The 18,031-nt window shown below is 36.2% G+C and overlaps 1 non-coding gene across 1 annotated transcript; it reads right to left on the bottom strand.

The window, feature by feature from the left end:
- Positions 1 to 13,574: 13,574 nt before the first annotated feature.
- LOC113835416 lies at positions 13,575 to 13,732 on the bottom strand. The gene has a single exon (XR_003484967.1). It is a non-coding gene; the product is annotated as a U1 spliceosomal RNA (small nuclear RNA).
- Positions 13,733 to 18,031: the final 4,299 nt, after the last annotated feature.

The following is an 18,031-nucleotide window of genomic DNA, read 5'->3' as shown; positions in this document are numbered from 1 at the left end:
GAAAATCTTCTGGGGTCCTGTTGGAAATTTTCATCTTAGCCTTCAATATTATTTAGAAAATTTACAGGAATAAGAATCTGAATTATTTTGAGGCATGAATTTTCTCTAGTTAATTTTCTGAGCATTTTAAAACATTCCACTTCTCTGATCTATCTCATGTCTACAAGTAAAATTCCCTTTGCAGGGACAATTTACCATTTGACTTGATTATCACCATTAATGACTAATCACCATGCTAGGTAAATAGTGAGTCCTCATATATTTCTAAGTGAGCCTTTACTGAAAAATATAAGATATAATATTGGTTTAAAATTTTTCACAGTGTGAACTGAGTTAGGAACTACAGAAAAGAACTATATAACCTAATATCCTAAATATTCATTTGTTTTGGGCAGCGAATCTCAGAGAAACATTATTGTAATCTATTTGCAAACTCATTTTATTTAAAAATTGAAGGGGATGAATTATTTATTTCAAGTATTCCCAGCCCAGTAGCAAATTATTTTTAACCTCAATTTATTGTAATAAAATCTCTTGTTGCTCATCCTGTGTGGTACTTTTTGTCAAGTTGTAGATTTATTCACCACGACACTTCTCAACACTTAGATGTTATCTTATTTTTCTTGTGTCACTGAATAATGCAGAACAGTGTTTCAATTTTAATAAACAACCACCCGTTTGTCATTTTGAATACAAATTATTAAACATACCACTGAATTTAATCCCTATAAAATTGTCAGAAATAAAATATTCCCTTCTTAATTCCAAAAATATTCCTGGCCCAAGTCAGTTTTTTTCCTCTTAATTCTCTCAAATTTTCAGAATCCCAAAGTTTTACCAATATAAGCTCTTCTGAAGTATGTTTCCATTTCTCTGAGTTGTCACTGTTCTGTTCAGCATGTCATTTGACACCCACACATACAATCCTTGACATCTCAGATCACTTCCTAGTGGTAGATTCCTACAAGTGGAATCACTGGAACACAGTCTAGAAATATTTTTAAGATGCTTGAACATCTTGTCAAGATGCTGTCCAGGAAGGAAATACCATTTATATCAACAGTGCATAACAATGAGTTTTTTCATTGCAATCTACTTAAGTTTTCTAAAAATAGAGGATACTTCTTTAAAAAAAAAAAAACCTGACATCTTCACAAAAATGACAGAGAAATGTGTGGATAAATATATCAAAAATTTACCATGTGGGGCTCAGAAATGGTTCAGTGGTTGCTCTTCTGGAAAACCTGCATTTGAATCTCATCACCTACACAGAGGCTCTCAATTGTCTGTAGCTCTAGTCCCAGGGTATCTGACAACATTTTCTGGTCTCTGTGGACACCAGGAACACATGTGATACACAGAAAAGCATGCAGGCAAGGAATCCATACAAATATAATAAATTTATACAAATATATCAAGATTATCATTGGGTTCTGAAATTAAATAACCTTTAAATTTATTTCTAGCATTGGATAATTAAAGAGAACACCCCCCCCCACTATGACTGTCATTCCCTCTACCATTACCACTGTATCTCCCTCAAGGGAACAACACAAATTTCCTCTATTTAATTTGCTGTTTAACCTGATGAATGGCCAAGCACTCACTATCTCAAAGTCACATTTTCAAACTGTCAATGGATTTGACCCTCACATATTTATAGCCATCTGCTTACCAATTTCTTTTGGCTTTGACTTCATACCATATATGGTTCCTTTATAGTATCTATCTGTTTATTCTCTGACCTCCTCTTATGAGCATTTATAATAGTGAACCTTTCAAATCAAATATTTACTGGTCCTTCTGACTTCTCTTTCTCTGTGTCTTTGTCTCTTTCTCTGTCTCTGTCTCTCTCTCTCTCTCTCTCTGTGTGTGTGTGTGTGTGTGTGTGTGTGTGTGTGTGTGTGTGTGTGTGTGTGTGTGTGTGTGTGTGTGTGTGTGTGTGTGTGTGTGTGTGTGTGTGTGTGTGTGTGTATTCCAGCTGAGAATGATTACATTAGTGTATGTGGTAGAGTAGACAAGATCCAGTAACCAACACTGCATGTTGCATAGGTCATAGAAGATGGAGAATTATGTGTCATAGGTCTGGTTATTGGGTGATCCAATACAAAAACATAGGCCAATACAGCAGTGTCCATTGAGGACCCATGTCTTAGTTTCTAGAAGACGGCCAATTGCTATGTCCTTATGCCAGAGAATGAGAAGGCAAGAGGCTTACCCTCTTTTACGAAGGCATTCATTACAGGTATGAGTTTATCTCTCTGATGGAATTACCCACATCCCAAAGGGCTCAGGACTTCTTTATATGACAGGTCAGATATACAGGCTTTTAGACCACAACAGGACATACATAACCTCCTGGAAATACAGGGTAGGTGTATATTATCTCCTAGTATTTTTCATAAAATCTTTATGTAAAATTTTATCTTGAAAGTTGACATTTTTTGTTTGAATCTTACAGTTATTTATTCATGGGGAAGAAAAAAGAGATGATAAAGCTAAAAGATTCATTATCTTCCAAAGAAATGAAAAAGAAACAACAATGTGTTAAGATTTTGTCATCTTCAATTCACTCATTTTTGAGTTTTGAACAATGCACTAAGAAGAATGAATCATTTCCAGGTCCCAGAAATTCATGCTTATGTGTTTACTTTCACCTCTATGGTATTTTCCCGTTTGTCCTTTGAACCTGGCCTTGAGAGAAGCACTGGAGGAAGGGCGGGGCTGTCAGAAGCATGCTCAGGGTGACTCAGAATCGCGCCTGCTTTGTTTCAGACTGTCCACACAGTAGCAGACAGGAAGCAGAACTTATGCAGTTAATCTTTTTGATAAACCCAGGATACTTTGCAGAACAGAACGATTACCAGTAGTTACTTGCTCTTTCCTTTCATTCTGGCCAATGATGTTGGCCAATGAGCCAGAAGAACTCTGATTGAAAACCTAAAAGGCCCTAGTGTTATTAGCGTATCGGCCTTTGTTGGTACCATTCTTTTTTTTTCTTTCAGTTCACCGTGTTTGGATGGAGACAATTTGATGAAAGCGAGACTGCATTCTGTCTAATAGTAATCACACACATCTATGCACCTGCTGCCGTTTGAGCTGTTTTGCACTACGCTGCACTCAGAACAAATGTCTGCTTGTAGGCAGTTGTGTATCCTGCTAGAGCAAATTGCCGCAAAGTTTAAAACATAGGAAAATATTGTTTTTTTCCGAAGCAGAAGATTATGGACGATGGTGACCTCTGTTTTCAGAATGGATGATGGTGGAGTTGGAGTTCAATGACTGAATGGCAGTATGCTACTTCCCATGATCCTCCAGCAATGACTCAAATTTTTCTAGCTTTGAGAAACTTAACCTTTATTCTTGTCACAGCAGTCTCTTTGATGATACCTTGATAAAAAATTATAAATCCAGAAGACACCAAAAGGAATAGAGCCCATATTTTCTTCCCTTTATGCCAGCCAAAAGTTGTTGAACGTAGAAACAGAAGTAAATGTAAACAGCTTAATATTATTATGTTCTTTGGGAAACAAAACTTTATTTTATTGTATTCTCTTGATGGGGGATAATAATGAGCTCTAGGGTGTAAGAAGATTGAAAATATGTTCCTTTTACACTCTGTCAGGAAAACCCAAGCATCTGTAAGTAAATGTAATTGTGGCTTAGTACACACATGGCTACAAAGAAAACTTGAAGTCCTGTGTGATATGTGTGACCCTCCCAATGGGTTTCGGTGCTTTGGGAAGCTTCCGCCAGAGTGTTGGTACTTCTGGGTCATAACAAAGCAGAGTCTTGGCTTCTGATTGCTCATTTGGAAGACACTATCACAAGTGGCTACTCTTCTGTTCCAAGTAGGCAGATCCCACAAATTGGTCTCTGCCTCCCATTCTGAAGGACCTTTTCCTGGCACCCTGACTTCCCTATTGAAATGTCTCTGTCCTTATTTCAAAATAATATCCTCTATTTAACATTTTTCTGGTGTCAGAACAAAGGTAGGGGAGTAATTATATTTACAATGAGTTTGATCCCAATACTCAAGGAGGAAACAAAAGTCCTGATGGAGAAAAAGATTTATTTTGCTTCACCATTTTGAGAATGTCAGTGGTCGTAACTGGGAAAGCAAGAAGCAACAGCACAATTGGTCACTACCAATTGTTGCGTGTGGTAGTGGCCATTCATATAACATAGGACCAGGAAGTAGAGTGAGGATAGAATCATAGGACAGGTTACAATTTGATTGCTTTCTTCTAGTGACATATTTGCACAGGTAGACTCTAGCTCATAAGGGTTCCACAGCCTCATGAAGTAGAGCTTCCAATAAGTGGCTGAAACACTCACCAGTCATTTAAATTCAAACACAGGGTAGGGCACTCTTTCCATTGACTGATGTGGTATAGCCAACAATTTTACTTCTTTTGCCACAATTAGTATAAAATCACAATTAGTATTTCTCCTTTCCAGTCTTAGTTGTCAGAAAAGTAGATTTTTGACAGGATTGGTATAGTACTGGTCTGTATTGGTTTAGCTTTTCCCACATTTGGATACTCCATAGTAGGTCTTCCTTCAGTAACAGCTGAATGATTCTTTGTAACCTGGTTTTTCTTGTACTTTTTAATCTGCTTATAAGAAAACTACTCAGATTTTGTCTTTGTTTTTTTGTTTGTTTGTTTTTTTGTTTTTTTGGAAACCACGAGATTTTATGGTGGCTTTAGTAAACTCATATTTCGACACATCTTTAGGCAACAACAAAAACAAAAGGAAAATTATTCCAATCAATATTATCCTAGAATACAGATGTCATTTAACAATTCTGAAAAAAATCCTTATCTTCTTTTGAACTAAATAGGGCTATTATTCTCTTTTCATTTATTTGTTGTCTTACTTTTCACTGAGGTGTTTTGGGCAACAAGAACTGTACCTGTTACATAATACCACAAAAATATAATTATGAAACTTTGGGGATAGGTAAAGAAAAATGAGTATAATTACAGTGGGTGGTTTCCATTTCCATTTTCTTTTCAAATTACTTTTCATAATTAAACTAAATTCATAGGAGGATTCCTTGAGAGGTCAAACACACACCCCACAACACATCCTAAATCAGCTTCCAGGAAGAGCATTCACTCAAGTGATGACATCAATCAATTTATTATGGATCAATTTGCAGCCAAGCGTTCTCCTAAACCTGTCTAATGTTTTGGCAAGTTACTTGAAAGGACTCAGTAAAAATTTATTAGTGTAGCTTGAAATAGTTTTTGTCCCCCTCTCCATTCTCTGGCTTAACAAAGAGAATACTGTTTGCCCTCTGAATATATAGATTTTATAGTTTAACACAGAAATGCAAATGCTTGCCAAGAATCACAGCTTTAATGAGCCCTTATTAAAGGCATTGCCTTGTTTGAGATTTTCTTAAATGTATTTCATCTTCACAGACTGACTCAATTTAAATTTGTCTCATTATTGTATCAAAGCTGAACTGAAGTAGTGATTTAAACTTATATTTGTATCACATTGTACTTTTCCAAGCAATTTAAAACTAAGTGCTTCAATTATTTGTTTTTATTTTGAACATATACAAAACATTATCTCTTAAGGAAACATTTAAACTCTGAAAATTTGAAAATACTGAGAGATTGTGCCTGTTCTCATTGTATCTTGTTGTGCTCTGTTCTGATGACATCTCTGGGAGGCCTGCTCACTTCTGGAGGGAGGTGTTGGATTTGGCGGGAAAATGGAGTGGAGGTGGGATGAGTGGAGAGAGGGAAAGTTGAGGTTGGGATGTATTGTATGGGACAAGAGACATTTTAAAAACTTAAGAAAGAAACATTCAAATTTTAAAAGTTTTTAAGTTGGTAAGGTAAACACAGCAATTAAATGGGTATCATTTCATGTTATGCCAGGAACTTAGGATATTGTATTTCACAGGAAAACTTAAAAACAAAATTCATATTGTGGCTTAGGGAAAACTGACTTAAAAATTTGCAATTCTCTATAAAACAAAAGATATTTTCCCACTAAGCCCAAGTTGTCATTAATAACAATCTCCCATAATCCTTCAGTAGCCAACCATTTGTCAGGAAACAGTACAGTCTCATAAATAACAGATAATACATGATAAGGAAAGAAAGCATATCTGGGACTCATTAAGGTTCTTGCAGGTATTTTGATTGCTGATCTATTTAGCTTTTGCAACACTGCAAAATCATTAGTTACAGATTAGGAAGAAATTTGATCTTTAAAGATCTGTGTATTGATGCCAAAGTCTTATTTTTGTATAAACTAAATGATAAAGAAGAAAACAAATTTGTCATTATTGTTCCTTGATGTTAAAAGTGAAGAAGAGGCTTTGAGTATAGTTCATAACTTTTGAGGTGAGAGATCCTAGTGTTACTTCTAAAATCAACATATAAGGATAGATATATGATAGACAGATATAGACATAATACTATATAGGTGAATTATGAGAGATGGATATATAAATAGATAGACGATAGAGGCAGATATGTAATATATAAATAGTATTTTGAATTGCTTTAAATCATAAAGCTAATTATAATTTCCTATATGATATCCTGCAAGTTAAAAGATAGCAAACTAACCTAAAAATACCATTTCCACTTATAATAAAACTGGACTAATATTGAGATGAGTGTCTTTCAGACACAAGAGTATCCATGCACCAAGACTGCTATGGCAGCAGCAGGAGGCTTAACCAAATTCAAGCTAAACTGTGTACCAGTAGTGAGATTTGAAAGTGGACATGGAGTCCCACCCTGACCAAGAAGCTGTTTGCAATTGACACACACTGACCAAGGAAAAATCAGCTTGCTCCTGTGCTGGCTTCATTCCCAGAAGTAGTTGGTCAGTACAAAATAAACTCCGTATTTGTGTGTGTGTGTGTGTGTGTGTGTGTGTGTGTGTGTGTGTGTGTGTACCTTTTCTTTGATTTGGCACTGTGTTGTTCTTCTCTTATTTATTATTGGTTCTTGTTTGTACATTTGATTTTTGCTTTTGTGTTTTATTTAAAGAATAGGGAAAAACATGCAGTTCAGTGGGTAGGGTGTTGGGCAGCATCTGGGAGGAGTTGGATAAAGGAAAAACATTAAAATACATCGTGTGAAAAAAACTGAAATATAATTCATAAGAAATCAATGCCAATATATAGCTCAAAATAATTTCTATCAGCTTCAAAACAATTAGAGACTGAGAACACCTTGAAAATGAATATGTAGTAATTTACAATTGCTACCAAATATTTTCTATCTAATAGCTGAATAACTACTGCATCACAATACAAACTATTATTGTGTTATATACAATTACAAAATTTTATATTTTATAAATGTTTTATATGTAAGCCATATAAGGCTATGTTACACCAAAATAACAGTATCTTTAACACTACTTTCTATGCATTTTGCACAAGGGGATCCATGCTTTTATTTGGTATTGAGCACAATGTCTTATGTGCTCACTTGAACAATGTCATATATCCAATTTTCTGAACAACTATTAGCAGTTAAAAGGGAAAAATGATTGTTAAATTTGGAGGTCAACTGAAATAGATCTGGATTCAACTAGAAGATGAGTTGCTGGCCATGACTTGAGTGGTTTTCTATTGTGTGTGTGTGTGTGTGTGTGTGTGTGTGTGTGTGTGTGATGACACACATATATATGAGGGGCAGAAAACAACTTACTTGAGTTCATTTTCTCCTCCCACCATGTAGGCTCAGGGCATCAAATAAAACTCAAGTAGTCATGGTTGGCAGCAAGTACCTTTGCTCACTAAGATGGTTCACAGGCCCAAGTGAATTTCTTGATCAGGTTATATTCAGAAGGAAGGTCCTTTCTAAATGTTGGTGGCACCTTCTGGTGATAGTCCAGATAAAAGGAAATCTGAGAGAATAAAGCCTTACATTTTACCTGATGCACTCATTTTGCTACCAGTCATGCTGGCAAGTTCATCTGCCCCGTCCATGCCCATGTTTCAGCTCATCTGCCCCACTTACGATGCTACCATGACATCAAAACCCAGTCTCTGAAGCCCTCCAACACTGACTCAAGAAAAGAGGCTCCTCAGGAACCTCCAAGCCTTCACCAGTACACTGGCATTTTTGAGGCATTCAACTTTGTGGACTGGCCAGGTCCTGGCTTCTCAGACCCTCTATTGTAAAGACAGACCGTGCTGAAATACCTAGATCTAAGTCAAGTTGAGAAGTGTCATTTTAATATCCATTTTCAGCATGAGATATGCTGCTCAGGAGAACCTGAGTGATATAAACATCTGCCCCTCCTCCCAAGTAGGTGACACAGCCATGTATTTGCTTTATCTAAGTCTTCTCCTGCTTATCCCGTGTTTCTTGTTCTATCCTGTCTTTCTCCTTACTCATATTGTCTTGAAAAATATAGAACACCTTTTTAGAGCAAATACCTCAGTTAGAGATCTTATGGTTTTCTAGATCACTAAATATGTTTCTGTTCCATTTGTCTGTCACCAACCTTATACATAAAGGGACTTTTGTTTTCCCTCAATGAAAAGTTTCCATCAGTGTTTCTTTTTGCCATTTTTTATGATACAGCTGGAGAATGAGCAAAAGACACAAATTGTTAAAGAATTTCAAAACAAACTGTGCACTTCTTAAAGCACCACCTGGGGCTCTTAGTACATGAAGCAGGAAAAGGAAGTCTGCAAATGCTGATGCACATTTGCATAGAGCTGATTCCGCTAATAGTTTTCTCGGGCTTCCTAACGTTTTCACGATCATCTCTGTGTCTACTTATCAGTCATTTCTTTCCCCTTCTTAGGAAGAACCTAGTGTTTTTTGAGTGTCCAGGTTAAGTTTTGCCTGGGGATACCACAATCATGAATCCTCTCTTTAGGTAAGAGTTTCCTTGGACAAGTCTCTAATTCTTAACCGAAAGGAAACTATTCTTACTGAAAAAGCAACTAGTAATGATCCCACAGCATAATGAGCAGCAGACAAGCAGACTTCTTTACTTTAATGAGACTCTTGATTGCCATATGTAGAACATAAAAGGGAAGCAGAAACGTGGATGCCATGCTGCAGCTTTCTTCCCTCTGGGCTTGGACACCACCCTCTGCCAGAGCCAAGATTGGTTTGCCACGTCTATAACTGATGCCTGCCGTTAATTGCCAATAATATTGAAAGCCCCACTTTCTAGGTTTGCTGCGTGGTTTTCCATTAAACATTTTGTCTTAGCAAAAGATGGGCTGATACATCTTAAAACATTAGCTAGAAATTCCCTGATGGATTCTTCAGAAGGATTTCTGCTTTCTTTTTTATAAACTCTTAAATCTATAGAAAGAAAAGAAATATGAATGACCTCGATAACAGCAAGAACTGAGGCAGGACAGCTTATTTGCAAGGTCTTATGTAGATTTAAAAGCACTCTTTGCTTGTATTCTTCATTTTTGTGTAGAGTATACTTTGAGAGTTTTCTTCCTATTTAATTTCATTTATCCACATAAAAATCTCCTTGGAAACTACCTCATAATCAAATAGTTTTGGACATACTTGGGCTCACAAAAGTTGGTCTTAATAGGAAAAATTGTACATGTCTATAAGGTCTCTTTAATTTCCATTTTCCAGCAATTTGACTTTTTTCTTAGACACTTTGTTAGTCCGTGTTAAGATGAAGGGACAAATGTGCCTCATTCAAGGGTCAGAACCCTATAATTATCATAGAAAGTTGAGGTCAAAGGAATGTGTCATAAATCAACTCCATAGTCAAGAAAAATATCTCCTTCTGTAATAAGTCTGTAATCTTAGACATATATATGTCTGTCATAGATATGTGTGCATGATGATATATATCACATATATATGATATCATATATATGACTATATATGTTTATATGTATGGATAATATGTGACTATCTATCTATCTATCTATCTATCTATCTATCTATATATATATATCAAAATGTAAATAAGAAGAATTCAAGCAACAGAGTTTTTACAAGCAGTTTCACTGCAGACTCTTCAAACACATGAGCACTTAAGTAGTAGATATAGGTAGCATTTATCCATAAGAAAACATAAAATGTTGGTGTCAGCCAATATACTAAATTGATGCTGTTCTTTTCCTTATGGTAGTCAACCATGTATGTATTTGAGCAAAGGAATCTCTATTGGCATTTTAATTGTACAAGATAATATGTAACCTTTATCTGACTAACTTGTAGTAAATTGATTAGGCACTTACCTGGGAAATGTATATGGTACTGGTATATTCAGGTAGTATAGACTTTTCTCCATGCAAAAGGAGTTTATGATATATATATATATATATATATATATATATATAATATATATATGTGTGTGTGTGTGTGTGTGTGTGTGTGTGTGTGTGTGTGTGTGTGTATCAGCATACTTCTTTGTTATCCACTCTGAACATTAAATACTTGGGTATAAGTTATCCATTTGAGCTAATATTTTTAACAAAAATGTATCAAAAACTAAATGGATTACAATCTAAGTTTTCTTTTCTTTTTTCTTTTCTTTTTTCTTTCTTTTTTTTTTTTTTTTGGTTTTTTGAGAGACAGGGTTTTTCTGTGTAGCTTTGGAGCCTATCCTGCCACTGGCTCTGGAGACTAGGCCGCCCTCAAACTCACAGAGCTCCACCTGCCTCTGCCTCCCAAGTGCTGGGATTAAAGGCGTGCGCCACCAATGCCCGGCACAATCTAAGTTTTGTAATATACTTTTTAAATCTAAAGGCCACTAATCGTTAGAAGGTTGGCTTCTTCCTGCAGGTGTTTAATAAGCCAGGGAATGAGTTAGAGTAATTTTCACAATGTTTCTGGGCAGAAGATATTTACTGAGCATCTACAATGCATTGACATTACTTTGCTGAGTTAATCTGTCAAAAGAGAAGTTATTATGGATGCAAATAGTTTCATAATAAAAACCTGTTTGTTCAATCATTCTTAACTTTATTATGGTACTAACTTTGAAAGAGATATTGTATACAGAATTTTCAGTAAAGGCAGGATCATGTCTCTGACACCGAATAGCAGATCCTATTATTTCTGTCCTTCAATGAAGAGTAGAAAGTAACTGGATGCTATATCCACAGACTGTCTGGCATATTTTCACAATCAGGGAGATTGTGACTTCCTCCAAAATGATCATCTTCAACACAGGTGACATGACCAAGGCACAGCTCTGTTTGGCCTCTTCCTCCACCAAATTGCTAACCCATATATCAGCCTAGGCAGTTTCATGGGAAGAAACACAGTTTGAAGGCGGGTCAAGGTTTCAGATTTTAGAGCAGGAAGGCTCCTCAGGCCCTGCCTTTCTTTCCCTTTGTCCTCCCACCTTATTAACTTATTCTTGTTTAACATGGAGTGGCAGTAATTAGCCTTGATCTGGACCTCCACCAAGGTTTGCTATCAAATTTCTTTCCTGTTTATGTTTGAGTTACTCAGCGGTTATCTGTGTGCTCTTTGGATGTATAAGACCTATATTTTTAGACTCCCTCGGAACAAAGTATGTAATCTTAGCTGACTAGGCTCTGGATTCTATCATTGCATTTTGCTATTTCAATTCTCACAGTAATGAGTGAGAGTAGTAATTCATCATTAATGGTCTTTTCCTATTTCAGAGAAAAAAAAACCCTTATGTTTAAAGAGATTCATTGACTGATGTTGAATATACAGTGCCTAATTAACTTCAATTCAGTGAAACAAAAGTTTGATCTATAAATAAAACTCTTATGATTATAAAGTTGTTTCTGATATAATAATTTCCTCTTCTATATTTTCTGAAGTTTCATTTGAGTCATTAACTGGAGAATCACTCATTGGAACATAGAGCAATTAGATGTTATTGATTGAGAATTATAAGAACATGGAGAAATTAATTGTCTACTGATTATCATGTGTTGATAGAGTTGACAAGCTTGCAAATGATTTTATCCACCAAATGGAACTCATGCTTTCTCAACAACCTATGTTGTTTGATGAATATTCTGCGACACTTGTGATTGGATACCTCTTTTGATTATTTCAATTGCTATAAGAGGAAAGGAGACTGAATATCAGTTCCTTATGTACTCATATTATTTCTAAATGTGAATGATTCTTTTGTTACATGAATAAAATTTTCTCATGTATAATTGAGGGATGGGAATTACTCTAGCCTGAACTCTTGTTATTCATGAACTGTTAGGTATCATTTAGTCACTTTCAATAACAGAGAAAAGTGAAAACAGACAAATAACTTGCTTAAGATCACAAAGATAAGAAAACTGCTTATTAAAATAATTCTACTCTGTTCATTGGCTGATAATGACAACATATTTATGGGATACAAATGTCTAAGGTGAGGATATGACAGTCCCTCTGTCCTTTTCATTGCACCAATATAAGTATAATTTATGGAAAACGGATAGCTTTGTATTAAAGCTTTAGAATAATGTTTTGGTTTAATTTTCAGATAAGCTGTGTGGTAAATACTACTCCTATGAAATTTGCAACTAATAACACATAGTTGAAGCACTGCAAACATATGAAATAAATAACTAAGGTGTCCACCAATGAGCTGGAAAACAAGCTGCATAGAAGTGTCATTTTTCAATCTTCATTTAAAAACAACAATTTATGTAAATAATAGCTGTCCCCAATTGGCCCCGTTTTACATCTTTTTGATTGCTTCTTCATCCTATTTCATCTTGAGGCTTTCCCGATTCAATTGCAACCCCCATATATGAAGGAAGGAGTTTCCAATTACTAAAAACACAATGCAGCATTGGTTACACAGAAATGTGAGTAAGTCATTACACAAAAAGAAAATAATTAGGTCAGATCATAAGAGTTATGTTTAGCAGCGAACATTCTCCAACTGCTGATAGTTATGTCCATTTCCTTCAATAGGACCTTGTTTGTCCACATATTAGTTACTTTTCTATTGCTGTGAAAAAAAATATCCTGAACAGTGCAACTTGTAAAGTAACCCCTTAATTGGGATTATGGTTTCAGAGGGTTGGTGTTCATGATGACAGAGCAAAGGCAATGTGGCAGGGACAGCTGAGAGCTCACATCTTAATCCTCAAGCACTAGGCAGAGACAGAGAGAACACTGGGAATGGCCTAAGTCTTTTGAAACCTCAAAGCCTGCCCCTGGAGAATAACCTTCCTTAAGAAGAATAAATCCCAGTCCTTCCCAAAACCTTCTGGTTCCCTTCTTCTGGGAACCAAACCTATGGTGTTAACTCTCATTCAAACAATCACGAGCCACAACTACGTTTTTGATTATGAAAATAAAATCAGCCGGGCATTGGTGGCACATTGGTGGCCTTTAATCCCAGCACTCAGAAGGCAGAGGCAGGTGGATCTCTGTGAGTTTGAGACCAGCCTGGTCTATAAGAGCTAGTTCCAGGACAGCCTCCAAAGCCAAAGAGAAACCCTGTCTCAAAAAACCAAAATATAAATAAAAAATAAATAAATAAATAAAATCACCAAGGGACATCTTCCTTTTTAATTAAAATTATATATAATTGAAATAGGTGCAAAATTAACTTTGGATTTTTCTTTCTTTTTTTCTGTTTTTCTAATGAGGAAAGTGTGAACACAACCCATCATAAATTATTCTGTCAAGTTTCCTGAATTTATGGAAATTGAAGGGATCAGTACATCCAGAGTGCAATGGATTAACCTTGCCCAGGGAAAACCAACTTCAAAATCATAGTATCTCCCCTGCCAGGTAAGTGTAACTTTGTAGTTTTTTTAAGATTAGTAGTGCAGCTGGTATATTAAAGAATGTTTCCAAATTCAAAAAAAATATTTATTTGATCCATGCTTTTTTCCTTGGGATCATTTATTTATTTATTATTTTGGTTTTTCAAGGTTTCTCTCTGTATCTTTGGAACCTGTTCCGGAACTCACTTTGTAGATTAGACTGGCCTCAAACTCATGGAGATCCTCCTTTCTCTGCCTCCTGAGTGCTGGGATTAAAGGAGTGCACCACGACCACCACCACCACCACCACCACCACCACCACCACCACCACCACCACTGCCTGGCACTTCGGATCATTTTAGTAGAAAAAAATCTTTAATGTATTCAATAGAGTTCCTGACACATTTGGAAACAATTATAAAAAGATTGTTCCTTCAATATCTTTTTAAAAAATAATTACATAATATTTGCTGTGATACACATTCATTGAATGTTGATATTTGCAGAATGAAAATAAGCAGGGTTTTCTAACAGTGCCTCTTTTCCTAGCAAATTAAAATGAATCTTATACTTTTCTTTTCATGACCCAAGTACATCAAAACATTTAAGAGCAGCTGCTTCCTTATCAAAGTTCAACAGACTCATCTATAGTTACCAAAGATGTATCATTTTCTTTGCACACAAGGATTCCCTTAGGCAGTAATGAGCTCAGAAATAACAAACATGCTTAGATTAATGTCCCAATTAAGCCTGTTTGAGTGGGGTATTACAGCAAGGCATTTCTGAAGACCAGTAAGTATGTCTACCTCACAAGAAAGTTATGTGACTGAAGGAAGGGCTTTCCTCTTCAAATCAACAAAAGACTGTATCTATTCCTGAGATAAAACTTACCTTAACATTTCAATTACTAATTCAGAATTGTGAAACCAAGCTTTTGAGTAAGAAAACCTAAGTACAGAAAATTTTCTCAAAGATGCTAAGATAAAATTACTCTTAAATATTATTTCCCTACGGATTACTGAACTAGAAAGGACATTGAAGTGAGATTGAATGTATGAGTTTTTCCCTTTTGCTTTTCACACATTCATTTCTATCTCTCATTGTAGCAGAGTCCTGTCACTATGAGCACCTCTTCACAACAGTGTGTGCCTGCTTTCGAATCTGTTTAGATACTACACTACAGAAGAACTGTTCCTGAAAGGTTTTGTAGCCTACCATTCTATTTTTTTAAAAAAAATGAAACATTTTTTTTCATTAGAAATTTTCTTAGGTATCAACATTGACTTAGCTTTCATAAAATGGGACGCACAAATCAGTGATCTTGCTACTGCATTTTTAAAAGCCTTCATTTTAATGTTTACTACCTTGGAAGCTTTAATTCCCTTCAAGATTCCTAGTAAGCAGTCTCTTCATGTTGCATATGCATGAAACAAAGCAGAATAAAAAGCTATACACAAAACTTCAACCTTATTTGTGATTTCTCTGATCTCTTTTCCCCAACTTAATCTTGACACTTAAGGAGCAACAGCCCAGAAATGGATTATCTCAGTAAATTGCTTAATACAGTTCCCAGTGTAGGGGACAGAAGGAAAGAAGCATGGAGCTCTTTTGACAAACATGAGCAGGCTGTGGTTATGAATATTATTCTATTTGGATACTTCATCAAATCAGTCTCGTACTTTCTTCTCCTTGATCCTGCCTCGCCAATGACTGACGCATCTGCTTGTCTGATCAGAATGCTGCTTTGTAGGTAAACTGAATTTCTCTATTTGCAGACAAGAATGAAAGTTGAAAGAGTATCAACATGTTTGGGATTCCAGGCTGGAGTGACAGACTAAATTTTCAGTCCTGATTATTTTTCATAAACACTAAACTTTATTTAATGTCTGAAAAGCAAGAAAACACTTGGAGAGTTTTCATTGTTTAGGCTTCACATGTTTTCTTTTGACTTTTGACTTATATGTGACTTGGTATGAAAGACAGTCCACAGGCCAATTTGGGGATAGTTATTTTCTTTACTCATTTAATTAATGCTCATGTTATGCAACGATAACATTAAATTTTATACAACTTTGCTCTTCACACTGCCTTCACTGTTGAACTGTCTCTTTTTAAACTTTCTTTTATTCTTTTGGAATTTCCCTTTTCCCATTTTTAAAATTTGAATTAGAAACAAGATTGTTTTCAATCCCAGTTGCTCTCCCTCCCCTCCTCCCCTGCCCCATCTAAAACCCTACCTATCCTATACCCTTTCTGCTCCCCAGGGATGGGGAGGCCTTCCATTGGTTTTTCAAGAAAGGATTTCTCTGTGGCTTTGGAGGCTGTCCTGGAACTAGCTCTTGTAGACCAGGCTGGTCTCAAACTCACAGAGATCAACCTGCCTCTGCCTTCTGAGTGCTGGGATTAAAGGCCACCAATGTGCCACCAATGCCCGGCTGATTTTATTTTCATAATCAAAAACATAGTTGTGGCTCGTGATTGTTTGAATGAGAGTTAACACCATAGGTTTGGTTCTGTCATATTCTTTGGGATAGGGCCTAGGCCCACCCCTGTGTGTCTTGGCTCAGGGAGTATCCCTCTATGTGGAATGGACTTTCTTTGGGAATTCCTTGCATATAGTACGTTTTGATCAAATCCATTGCCCTTTCCATGTTTTCTGTATCGTCCCCCATATTCCTTAACATTTTTACCCTTCAAATTTCTTTTTAAAATCAGATTTTAAGAGATTCCAGCTTTTAAAATTATGTTTGTGTCTTCTTGTGGGTGTGTGCAGAGGAGCATAGGTACCCTCAGAGGCCAAATGTGTCAGATACCCTGGAGCTGGAATTACAGACATCTGTAACTACATGATAGAACTCACATCAGTTGGAAGGCATGTGAAATGGGTCTTGGGAACCAAACTTGTGTCCTCTGGAAAAGCAAGAACTGTTAACTGCTGAGCTATCTGTCTAGCTTCCGTACCTCCAAACTCTTGATACTTTTTACCAAACCAACTGAGACCACTTAGTGCTCTAGGTATTTGTATGGTATAAAACAATTTATGTGATGGAACATGACTAGACTAGCAGGGTCCACAATCACTGAAGAAAATCTGCCAGAGCAGCTTTCCATGTGGAATAGCTGCTCAACTAGGATGGACTTCATGACCCTTCCACATATCCAGTCAGGGAGTTTGCCTGACTTAACTTCTGTACAGGGCTGCACATACAGTCACAGCTGCTGTGTCTTTGTGTGTGCAAAGGCGCTGCCATTTCCAAGTAACATTTTGTTGCAGATATCCACTAGTTTTGCCCCATATAATCTTTTTTCCTTCTCTTTCCACAATGATCTGTGGACCTTGTGGGGAGGGGAATGATATAGTTGAACTAATTCAAAGCTGAGCTCTGCAGCAGTCTCTTATTTGTTGCCTGTGGATCCGCTGTGAAACTCTGTATTAATTGTCATCTACTGAAAAAAGAAATTTCTCTAACCAGAGTTGAAAGGTGTAGTACTCTTTAAAACTTAGTAAGAAAATGATACTAAGCATTGGAAAAAATGAGCTATGTTGAGTAATTCAATTTGGGTGATATAAATGCCAGATTTTTACTGCTCTGATACCAACCAATATTTCTATGAAATAAAATTGCATTTAAAAACGAATTCGTTTAGGATTACTAAAGGCAATATTCTGATAACTCTGGGATCACCAATGAAACAATAGGCAGTAGCTATATAAGAAGTATGGCGAGCAATTCAGTTTATAATAAGAACAGCAGCACACAACATGGCAGAATGTTTCATCTGAGTTATAATCATTAGTACTAGGATTATTCTGAAGGAAAGTCTAAGGAATGCAAGTTTTTGTTTTTGTTTTTCGAGACAGGGTTTCTCTATGTATCTTTGGAGCCTATCCTGGCACTCATTCTGGAGACCAGGCTGGCCTCGAACTCACAGAGATCCATATGCCTCTGCCTTCTAAAGGTGTGTGCCACCAATGCCCGGTGTAAGTTTTATAAATGAGGTTATCCTTAGTAATGAGCAGGATAGTTATAGGCATTGTAGAAATAGTTTGACAATAGGGTTTCATCAGATTCTTTTTCTAGCTTGATATGGGTCATTCTCTAGTTGAAATGTGAGTTAGGGCCTTATTATTTCACCTATCTTAAACCAATACTATTTTTAAAAAGTTATTCACACCCTTGACAAGGTAAATATTAAAACCAAATTTTCAAGTCCCTGACCATGACTCTATTTAATTTTGTATGAGTCTTCTCTTTTCCCTTCTCCTTTCCCATTCTGTTTCCTTTCATTTCCTTGAGTTCCCTCCCAGCCTAATCCTCCCTTTTCACTGTT

Source organism: Cricetulus griseus, chromosome 4, assembly GCF_003668045.3.
Source record: "Cricetulus griseus strain 17A/GY chromosome 4, alternate assembly CriGri-PICRH-1.0, whole genome shotgun sequence".
In the NCBI taxonomy this organism is placed as follows: domain Eukaryota; kingdom Metazoa; phylum Chordata; class Mammalia; order Rodentia; family Cricetidae; genus Cricetulus; species Cricetulus griseus.
The sequence above is the reverse complement of the archived record's forward strand: the minus strand, read 5'-3'. Positions and strand labels throughout refer to the sequence as shown.